The sequence below is a fragment of the Leptodactylus fuscus genome, chromosome 1, assembly GCF_031893055.1.
Source record: "Leptodactylus fuscus isolate aLepFus1 chromosome 1, aLepFus1.hap2, whole genome shotgun sequence".
NCBI lineage: Eukaryota > Metazoa > Chordata > Amphibia > Anura > Leptodactylidae > Leptodactylus > Leptodactylus fuscus.
Genome location: NC_134265.1, coordinates 210,176,487 through 210,188,087, shown reverse-complemented (window position 1 = coordinate 210,188,087; position 11,601 = coordinate 210,176,487).

Genomic DNA, 11,601 nt, shown 5'->3' with positions numbered 1-11,601 from the left:
TACAATGGGGTCTGAAAAGACCCCAGAGTATAATAATTATTTATGGGTGTCCACAGTGGGACATAATACTGTGTGCAGGGGACACTATTGGGATAATACTGTGTGCAGGAGCCATTAAGGGACATAATACTGTGTGCAGGGGCCACTATGGGGTATAATACTGTGTGCAGGGGCCACTATTGGGGATAATACTGTGGGCAGGGGCCACTATTGGGGATCATACTGTGTGCAGGGGCCACTAAGGGACATAATGCTGTGTTCAGGAACCACTAAGGGACATACTACTGTGTGCAGGGACCACTAAGGGACATAATACTGTGTGCAGGGGTCACTAAGAGACATAATACTGTGTACAGGGGCCACTAATGGACATAATACTGTGTGCAGGGGCCACTAATGGACGTAATACTGTGTGCAGGGCTTACTAAGGGACATAATAGAGTGCAGAGGAGGGGGTCGGTCGAGGTCTTCGGTGTCGGTTGGGGGCCCATGTCAAAAGTTCGCCACGGGGCCCCGCCATTCCTAGTTACGCCACTGCCTGCAGGCATTTTTCAAACCCATTCATTTGAATGGGACCCAAGGACATTGCTGGAAGAGGAGGTGTGGCTGAAGATGGCGTCGGACCCTGAATACTACGGAGTCTAATAAATAAAGTATACAAAAAATTAAAAGAAGAAATAAAGATTCAAATCACCGCCCCCCTTCCTTTCCGTAGAATACACATAAAACTAAAAAAATTACTATTCAATATAAAGTTTGCTAAAAAGTTTACATACCCTGGCAGATTTTGGGTTTTTTTTGGCCTTTCTTTTCGAGAATATGAATGATAACACAAAAACTTTTCCTCCACTCATGGTTAGTGGTTGGTTGAAGCCATTTATTGTCAAAACTTCTGTGTTTTCTATTTTTAAATTAGAATGACCCTGTTCAAAAGTTCACATACCCTGGTGTTTTTGGCCTGATAACATGCCCAGAAGTTGACACAGTTGTCCACGGATCTACGGGAAAAGGTAGCTGAACTGTATAAAACAGGAAAGGGATACGAAAAGATATTGGAATTGATAACGCCAGTCAGCAGTGTTCACACTGTGATTAACTAATGTAAACTCAGGGGCTCTATAAAAACCAAACCATGGTCAGGTAGACCAACCAAAATGTCCAACCATAACTGCCTAGAAAAATTGTTCGGGGTGCAAAGAAAAACACACACATAACATCAGCTGAAATACAGGACTCTCTGAAAACTATTGATGTGGTTGTTTCAAGATGCACTATAAGGAGGCATTTGAAGAAAAATGGGCAGCATGGTCGAGTTGCCAGAAGAAAGAAATTACTGCACAATTGCCACAAAGAATCTTGCCTTCAATACACTCAAAACCTCTGGAACAAGGTAATTTGGAGTGATGAGACAAAAATCTAACTTTTTGGCCACAACCATAAACAATACATTGGGAGAGGTGTCAACTAAGGCCTATGATGAAAGGAACACAATTCCTACTGTGAAGCATGGAGGTGGATCACTGGTGATGTGGGGGGGGGGGTGAGCTTCAGTTTGGTCAAAGTTAAAGGAAAGATGAATGCAGCATGTTATCAGCAAATACTGGAGGCAAATTTGCACTCATCAGCCAGGAAGCTGCGCATGGGACGTACTTGGACATTCCAACATGACAACGATCCAAGACACAAGGACAAGTCGACCTGTTATTGGCTACAGCAGAAAAAAGTGAAGGTTCTGGAGTGGACATCTCAGTCTCCTGACCTCAATATCATTTAGCCAATCTGGAGAGATCTCAAGCGCACAGTACATGCAAGACAGCCCAGGAATTTACAGGAAATGGAGACTTTTTGCCAAGGAGAATGGGCAGCTTTACCATTAGGTATCCCTGTGTCTGCAATCACCTGGTCTACAAACTTAAAAATACTGCCATTTTTTTGCAGTTTGCCTCTGATAAATATTTGACTAAAAAGTGATTGAAGCAATAGACATTTTCCAAAATGGCATAACTAAAAATTACACCAGGCCCCATATTCCCTATTTATCTCTGTATATGGAAATATAATATAGTTATGGGTGTCAGAATATGGAATCTTTAAAATAGATTTTTTGTTAAGGGGCTAAAATGTTAAAACTGTGTAGATTTAGTATTCCCAGAACCATACCAAATCATCGAATACAGGTGACATGTCATTTTGGCAGCACAGTTAATGCCTTAAAGGGATCCTATCATTAAAACTCAATTTTTTCTGCCTACCACGTACCAATTCTCATATCTCTAGATGTCTTCTCCGCACCACCGTTCGGTATATAATCCGGTTTTCGGCGGTATGCAAATGAGTTCTCTCGCAGCTCTGGGGCCCTCCCCCAGTGCTTTAGTAAAACTAGGTTTGCAGTAAAAAGAAAAAAAAAGCACCCTAAAGCTGTTTTATATAAAATCTGGAGGCCTTACTCTGCCGAAATGCAGCTTCTTTTGTTGTTGCAGATTTTGCTGCAGTTTTTTGAGTCAAATCCAAAAATGTCTAGAAAAGCAATGGGAATATATAGGAAGTACTTATATTTCTACCTTCTGCTCAATCCGCTCCTTTTTTTCTCCCCTATTCCAAAATCTGTAACTTTTTTGTTTACCCACTCCCAAAGTTATATCAAGGTCTATTTTTCGTTGGACAACTGTAGATCATAGTTTCACCATTTAAATGTGATCATGGTGATACAAAACTTAAAGAGGACCTTTCACCACTTTTGGGCACATGCAGTGTTATATACTGCTGGAAAGCTGACAGTGCACTGAATTCAGCGCACTGTCGGCTTTCCCGATCTGTGCCCGGTGTGAAGAGCTTACGGCCCGGTACCGTAGCTCTTCTATGGTCAGAAGGGCGTTTCTGACCATTAGCCACAGACGTCCTTCTGCCTCGCGGCGCCAATCGCGCTGTGCTGTGGAGCCGGGAGGAACGCCCCCTCCCTCTGCTCACACAGCTTGTCCGTAGACTAGCATTATCAGGAGAGGGAGGGGGCGTTCCTCCCGGCTCCACAGCACAGCGCGATTGGCGCCGCGAGGCAGAAGGACGTCTCTGGCTAATGGTCAGAAACGCCCTTCTGACTGTAAAGCGCTACGGTACCGGGACCGATAGCGCTTTACACCGGGCACGGATCGGGAAAGCCGACAGTGCGCTGAACTCAGCGCACTGTCAGCTTTCTGGCAGTATATAACACTGCCTGTGCCCAGATATGGTGAAAGGTCCTCTTTAAATGGGTTGTCAAGGCAAAAAACACAACCCTTTTAACTCTTAATTCAGCCTAGGGCAGTGAAAAAAATACTCACCTGTCCCTGATGTTTCGGTGTTCTCATGGCATATTTTAGTTCTGCTCAATGAGTCTCTTCTGGAGTTCAGCGGAAGTCGCTGGTTAGCCTCAGTGGTCACACTGTGGCCACTTAAAGGGGCTCTATCAGCAAAATGCTCTAAGAGCCCCACATATGCGTGAATAGCCTTTATAAAGGCTATTCAGGCACCGCAAAGGTTATTTTAAACCATAAAAACATATATGTAAATCATACCTATCATGCATGGTGGGCGGTCCTCCACGGTCCGACTTCATCTTGCTGTCACGCCTTCCTCTTCTTTCTTCTTCCAGTGACGTCCTCCTGTCCTGGCTCTTCCCTGGCCTTGATCTTCTGTTCTTCCGGCGGGTTGTGTTCAAATCCCGCGTGTGCGCAGTATCACTCCCTCCGGAGTGCTACTGCGCACGCGCCAGCGCCATTTTTGTTGTAGTTCTATGTACCCCTTAGAACTACGCGAGCGTACTGTGCATGTACAGTACGCTCGCGAACTTCTTCATTCCGGAAGAAAAGAAGATGAAGGCGGGGAAGAGCGAGGACAGTAGGGCGTCGCTGGAAGAAGAAAGATGAAGGCAGGACAGCAAGATGACGTCGGACTGTGGAGGACCGCCCAAATATGTTTTTATGGTTTTATTTTTTGGGGGGGGGGAGGTTTAAAATAACATTTGCGGTGCCTGAATAGCCTAGTCACGCATATGTGGGGCTCATACAGCATAATTTTGCTGATAGAGCTCCTTTAAAGGGATTCTATCACTAGAATCCCGTTTTAAACTAAATACACACAGGAATAGCCTTAAGAAAGGCTATTCTTCTTTTACCTTTATTATTCTGATCCGCGCCGCCGTTCCTTAGAAATATCTTCTTTTTTCCTTATGTAAATGAGTTTTCTCACAGCACTGGGGGTGTTTCCCAGCACTCAAACAGCACTGAGGGTGCTTGAAAATTCTCCAGCAACGGCCTCTGTCATCTCCGCTTCCGCCTTCTTGTCGCTCGGTCCTCTTCTTTTTGTTCCCCAGCTCCAATTGCACATGTCCATAAGCCATTTTCCTGTGGCCGAATAGGAAAGGCCGAGAAGAAGACAGAGGCTGTCGCTGGAGAGTTTTCAAGCAGCACTGGGGATGCCCCCAGTGCTGTTTGAGGGCTGGGGAATGCCCCAGTGCTGCGAGAAAAATCATTTACATAAGGTAAAAAAGAAGATATTTCTAAGAAACGGCGTCATGGATCAGAATAATAAAGCTAAGAGAAGTATAGCCTTTCTTAAGGCTATTCCTATGTATATGTAGTTTAAAAAGGGATTGTAGTGATAGAATCCCTTTAAAGGGGTTATGGGGATAACGTCACTCCTTAGGGAGAGACCACCTTCTCAGGTGTGTGGAGACTTATAGCCATAGTTGCTCCACTGCAAAGGAACATGGGAGAATATGTAAATCTGTCTCCCAAGATGTAAACAGGGAGACAGTGCCTCTGTTTGCTGCCCTCTATAGCAAGCAACCCTGAACAACATGCCCAACTTCCCAGAAGCCTTTGCTGCATGATGCGAGGTTATAACCAAATCAGTTTCTCAGCTGCGGACGGCACCGTTTCTGTCTCTTTGGACGTCATCAGCGCAGCACAGAGAGAACTGATTTGGTTTAAGTGAGAGGCTGTGAGACCAGATTATGGGGATAACGTCACTCCTTAGGGAGAGACCACCTTCTCAGGTGTGTGTCCAAAGAGACAGAAACGGTGCCGTCCGCAGCTGAGGGTCAATCCTGTGCTGCGCTGATGATGTCCAAAGAGACAGAAATGGTGCCGTCCGCAGCTGTTTAAAGGGGTTGTCAATTTTTGCTTGGACATCCCCTTTAAGCCCCTGTGCTAGGTTAGTGCGCTATCCAGGTTTTTTCTGGATTTATTTCCGTGGCCCCATGCACATAACTGTAAGTTACAGGGGCCCGTGTTACACAGGCTTCTTCTTTAAGAGGCCGTTTGTGGTTGTGGACAGGTGTCTTTTATACTGATAGCAAGTTCAAACAGGTTCCATTACTACAGGTAATGAGTGGAGGACAGAGGAGCCTCTTAACCCCTTCCCGACATCCGCCATAATAGTACGGCATAGAAACTGTGTGCGCTCCATGCCCTGAGGGTGTCAGCCGTTATGTTACGGCTGACAATGCCCTGTAACACCCGCGGTTGGAACCGGGTCCGATCGCGGGTGTTAAAGGGGTTGTCCCACGTCGCATACTCACCCGTCTTCGTTCCTCTAAAATCTTCTGTCTTCCGGCTTTGTTTCGTCATTGGTGGGCGGGGTCACATATGCAAAGCCAAGCGGCGAGATGCCGCCGGCCCTGCGTGCGCGCTCATACACCAGTCTACCCTTCACAATGCAAATACAGACCCGACACCCTGCGGGTCTGTATTCGCATTGTGAAGGTTAGACTGGTGTATGAGCTTGCACGCAGGGCCGGCAACATCTCGCCGCTTGGCTTTGCATATGTGACCCCGGAGCGGAATAACAGCATCGCTTCTGCCGCTGCTGGCTTCATGCAGGGCAGAAGCATAGCGATGTGCCTGAGCCGGCGTCTAACCCTGCATTGGCGGCCCCTTCCCCCAAAGGGTAAACTACCCCCCCCTCCAGGCTCACTCCCGTGCACCTAGCCCCTCCTTCCTCCCCCTGAGAGCAGGCAGACACATCACTTGACTCAGGTCAGGGCTGTGGCCACAAAAAAATGAATAAAGTGAGATAGTGGCCAAACAAAGCAGTTTTGCTGAAGCATTGTATTTAGGAAAAGTCTTACATTCACATTAATAAGCATTATAGATAGGATCCTTGTGACGGGACAACCCCTTTAACCCCTGATATGCCGACGGTCAAACATGACCGCCGGCAACTCAGGGGTTTCGGTATACTATGGTGCCGATCGGCACCCCCCGCAACGGTTTTGGGGGGTGCCGATGTTCGTAGGGGGCAGTCCGGGGTCTGGTCAGTGACCCCGTGTCTGCCCTATCACTTACCCCCTCCACGTACTTGGTTGATCCTGCCCAAAAGGAAGCTGTCAGCCCTGTCTACTCAGGCTGACAGCTTCCTCTACACTGCAATACACGTGTAACACGTGTATTGCAGCGTATCTCTAGTGAAGCAGTGATCAGCAGATCTGCTTCAATCCCCCATGGGGACAGAAAAATGTAAAAATAAAAAAGTTTAAATAAGTTTAAAATAAATTAGAAATAAGCCCCAAAAATCCCTTTTTCCCCATATAAAATGTTTTATTATGTCCATAATAACCTGAATAAAATTAAAACATTATTTAACCCGAATGGCGAACGTCATAAAAAAAAAAAATGTAGAAAACTGCACAAAATAATGATTATTCACCACCTTTCCCTTACAAAATGTTCAATAAAAAATAATCAAATGGTCAGATGAAAACCAAAATGGTACCAATAAAAAGCATAGGTCATTCTGCAAAAAATAAGCCCTCAACCAGCTCTGTCTAGCGAAAAATAAAAATGTTATACCTTTCAGAAGATGGCGATGCAAAAATAATTGATTTTTTTTCCTCAATTGAATTTTATTCTGCACAAATAGCAACGCATTAAAAAATCATATAAATGAGGTATCACCGTAACCGTACCGACCCGCAGAATAAGGTAGCATGTTACTTATGCTGTACGCTGCACGGGAAAAAAATTAAATGCTAAAAAGCAATGCCACTATTGATGTTTCCTTTTACATCCCACCCAGAAAGAGTTAATAAAATGTAGTGAATAAGTTACAGGCAATGGTGGCATTGAATAGTACATCTAATACCGCAAACACAAAGCCCTCATATGGCCACATTGCCAGAAAATAAAAATCTAGCTTGTACAATGTGAAAAATATTAGTAAAATAAAATCAAATTTGAAATTTATTTATTTAATTTTTTATAAATTCTTTATTTATAAACTCAGAACAAACAGAAAAAAGGCCCAACAATTAAACAAAGGGCCAGTGCCACATATAAAACAAATAACTCCTAGGTCAAACAAGGGAGGAAAAAGGGGGGGGAGGGGAGGGGGCGAGAAAAGAAGAGGAGAGAAGGAATGGGAGAAAGGAAGTAGCATGAGGAAAAAGATTTAAAAAAAGAAAAGGGGGGGGGAACCCCCCCAGGTCCAGACCACCAACGAGCCGCGAGCCAACGAGCTGTGCCTAGCCCATGATGTCTGTGTAAGAACGGGACCCCTGAAAGAGGATCCAGGGGGTCCAGGCCCTGACGAAAGCCTCACGTGTGTTTCTGAGGGACGCCGTGAGGTCCTCCATGGACTGGATATCCTCCACCTTACGGAGCCAGTGACAAAGAGAGGGAGGATTAGGGGACTTCCAAAGGGCAGGGATGCAGGCTCTAGCCACATTAACCATGTGTCTTATCGTCGACTTACGATAGGCACGGAGGGAGGTATCCGAGAGATGTAGCAGAAAGAAGGCCGGGGTGTTGGGGATGGTAGTTTGGAAAATTTGAGAGATCAGACGGTGAACATCGGACCAAAATTCACTCAACACTGGGCAGCTCCAAAACACATGAAGGAGCGTTCCCTCCTCCGAGCCACAGCGCCAATAGAGTGGAGAAGAGGATGGAAAAAACTTGTGCAGCTGGGATGGTACATGATACCATCTAGTGAGGATCTTTTAACCCGCCTCTTGGTACTTGTACGCCACCGAGCTCTTGTGGGAGAGCTCCAAGACCCGAGAACAATCCGTGTCTGACAAGGACAGATCAAGATCCTCCTCCCACTTACTCTAGAAGGAGGGTCTGTGGTCCGGAGGGGGGGAGACCAGTAACATGTAGAACTCTGATAGAGAGTGACGGAGGAGACCGGAGCCCGTACAGGCTTCTCAAAACCCGTAAGAGGCCTATCAAAAGTACTGGAACCAGGTAACGAGGCAAGATAGTGGGAAAGTTGTAGAACTCGCCATGGGCCTATGGGGGGAAGGTTCGGGGCAGAAAGAAGGTCCCTATGAGAAACTCCCGGAGCGAAAGTGCATGGCTCTCTGCATTCCGGAATCCCTCCAGCATTTGAACGGACCAGGGGAGAGCCCGGCCGGGAAAGCAGGGTTACCCAATATGGGAAGCAAAGGAGACGAGGAAGGAGAAAGGCTGTCCTTCTGGAAGAGCGCCCTACACACCTTAAGGGTGGGCCCAATGGTGGGATGAGAGCTCAGAGGGGGGAGACGAACATAATCCAACCAGGGGATTAGATGAAGAGGAAGACTCGAAAAGGAGTCCTCCAGGGAGACCCACTGCTTGTAGGGGGAATGGCGGCACCAGTCCAGCACCCGCTGCAATAGGGAGGCTTCGTAGTAGCGGTGGGGGTCAGAGAGACCCAAGCCGCCCCACTGTTTTGGAAGCGTCAGGGTGGAACGGGCCAACCTAGCCCTCCCGCCCTGCCAGACAAAATGCACTAGGTCACTGTACAACAACTTAAAGAAACTAGGGGGAATGTGAATCGGGAGGGTCTGAAGCAAGTACAATAGTCTAGGCATCACATTCATTTTATATATGGCGCAGCGACCAAACCAGGTGTAAGTGCCCTTTGACCATCTTTTCAGGTCAGAACGTACAACCCGGAGCAAGGGCAGGTAATTTTTAGAAAAGAGATCACTTAGGTCGCTCGGAATCCACACACCCAGATATTGAATGGTAGAACGGGACCACCGGAAGGGGAAACGAGAGGCAAGAAGGGACCGGACCCCAGATGGGAGGGAGACATCAAGCGCCTCAGACTTTTGAAAGTTGATTTTGAAGTTGGTAAGGCGGTTGAATTCGCTAAGCTCGGCCATCAAGGCGGGAGGGAAGAGACAGGGTCACGCAAGAAAAATAACAGGTCATCCGCAAAAGCCGCAATCTGAAGATGAGTTTGCCCAACTTGAAGGCCCACTATCGTGGGGTTGGCCCTGATCTTCGTTCTCACACTGGAACCCCTGTTGGGAGAGAGGGCAGCCCTGTCGTGTGCCATTACTTATCGGGAAAGGGGAGGATAAAATCCCATTGACCCCGGTAGACGCCGAAGGATTGGAATATAGAGAGGAGATCCAGGATCTCATGACCGTACCAAGGCCGATATGCTCCAGGGTCTCGAAAAGGAAGGGCCAACCAACCCGGTCGAATGCCTTCTCAGCGTCAGTAGAGAGAAGACAAAGCAGGAGGTCCCGGGAGCGGGCAAAATGGACGGCGTTAATAACCTTCACCGTGTTGTCCCTGGCCTCACGGGTAGGAAAAAAGCCAACTTGGTCGGAGTGTACCAGGTCAATGAGAAGGGGGGCCAATCGAGAGGCCAGGACCTTAGAAAAAAGCTTCAGGTCCTCCTTGTGTATGACTGCGATATGGGCACTAGTCAGATCAGAAGGGAGGGAGGAGTCATCGGACAACGAGTTTGTGGCCTGCGACAGGGGACCCAGCAAAACCGTTGAGAATTTCTTATAGTAGGAAGCGGGGAACCTGTCGGGACCAGGGGCCTTACTAGGTTGCATCGTTTTAAGGGCCTGCGCGATTTCCTCAACAGTGATAGGTCCCTCCAACGAGGCCATAGCATCATCCGGGAGACGGGGTAGACCCGATGACCGAAGGTATTGGCGGATCGCCGGGAGAAGCGAGGAATCCGGGAAAGACGCGGAGGAAGGAGCGAGATTATACAACTGTCAGTAGAAAGAGGCAAACTCTTCCACGATGTGACACGGGTCCGTAAGGCGCGTGCCCGACATCCCGACGATGGAGGGAACAAAATTATGGGAATGTTGCTCCCGGAGAGATCTGCCCAAAGTGCGACTGCACTTATTCCCGAATTCATAAAAGTGGCGACGGCCTCTAGCTAGGAGGCATCGGGTACGAATATCAAGGCGATCACGCAATTTCCGGTGAGCTAACAGAAGGGCAGAACAGACTTCCGGTGCATGTGAGCGTTTGTGTGTCTGTTCCAGGGAGACCACCTCAGCGATCAGAGCTGCAACTTCACGGGACCTTTCCTTCTTCAAGCGAGTGCCATGCTGAACAAGCACCCCCCCTAATCACACATTTGTGCGCAGCCCAGAGTGTAACAGGGGAAACATCCGGGGTGTCGTTCTCCCAAAAATAGAGATCGAGTGTAGACGAGACTGCCAAGGAGGTCGGAGTATCCTGGAGGAGTGACTCATTGAGACGCCACTGCCAGGATCGAGGTCTCACAGCAGGGGATGCAAGCACAGCATGAACAATCGCGTGGTCCGCGAAAGTGATAGGGTCTATCATCAAATTTGAAAATTTCACCTCCATTTTGTATTAATTCCTGTTAAGCACTTATAAGGTTAAAATACTTGGTATATGTTGTTTTTGCTTATTTAAGGGGTGCAGTTTTGAAAATGGGGTGATTTATTGGGGGTTTTAATACAAGGGTCTTTCAAAACCCCTTCATAACTGGATTAGTCCCTTAAAAAATGGGTTTTGGAAATTTCTTGAAAATTTTGAATATTGTTGTTTCACTTGTAAACCTTATAATGTGTAAAAAATAAAAGGATGACTAAAGTTTGATGCCGACATAAATCAGAGATCTGGGACATTAGATTTAGGATATAATTTTGGCGGTCTGACTATCTGTATGCAATGCACATCATTTCAAACTTTATAAAATGCATATTTTTCAAAATTTCCACCAAATTTCCTATTTTTTCATAATTAAACACAAAACATATCAACTAAAATTTACTACTAACATGAAGTACAATGTGTTACGAAAAAACAATCTCAAAATCACTTTGGTAAGTTAAAACATTCCAAAGTTATTGCTACATACAGTGATACATGTCAGTTTTGAAAAATCGAGCTTGGTCAGGAAGTCAATAAGTGTCATTGGCAGGAAGGGGTTAAAGAAGTTACAGGTCTGTGAGAGCCAGAAATCTTGCTTACTTGCATAATTTGCAAATAAATTCTTTCCAAATCAGGCAATGTGATTTTCTGGATTTGTTTTCTCATTTTGTCTCTCATAGTTGAGGTTTACCCTACAGTAGCTCAAAAGTACTTTAAGGAGCAAAACCTCTGATGTATCACTTTATATGGTAAATAACTTTGAGACACTTTAACCCCTTAAGGACCTGGCCATTTTTCGGTTTCGTATTTTTGTTTTTCCCTCGTCACATTTCAAGAGCCATAACTTTTTCATTTTTCAGTTCACATGATGTCTTACTGCGGGACAAATTGTACGTTGTAATAGCACCATTCAATATGCTGTGCAATGTATTGGGAAGCTGGAAAAAAAATTCAGAATGAAGTGCAATTGGAGAAA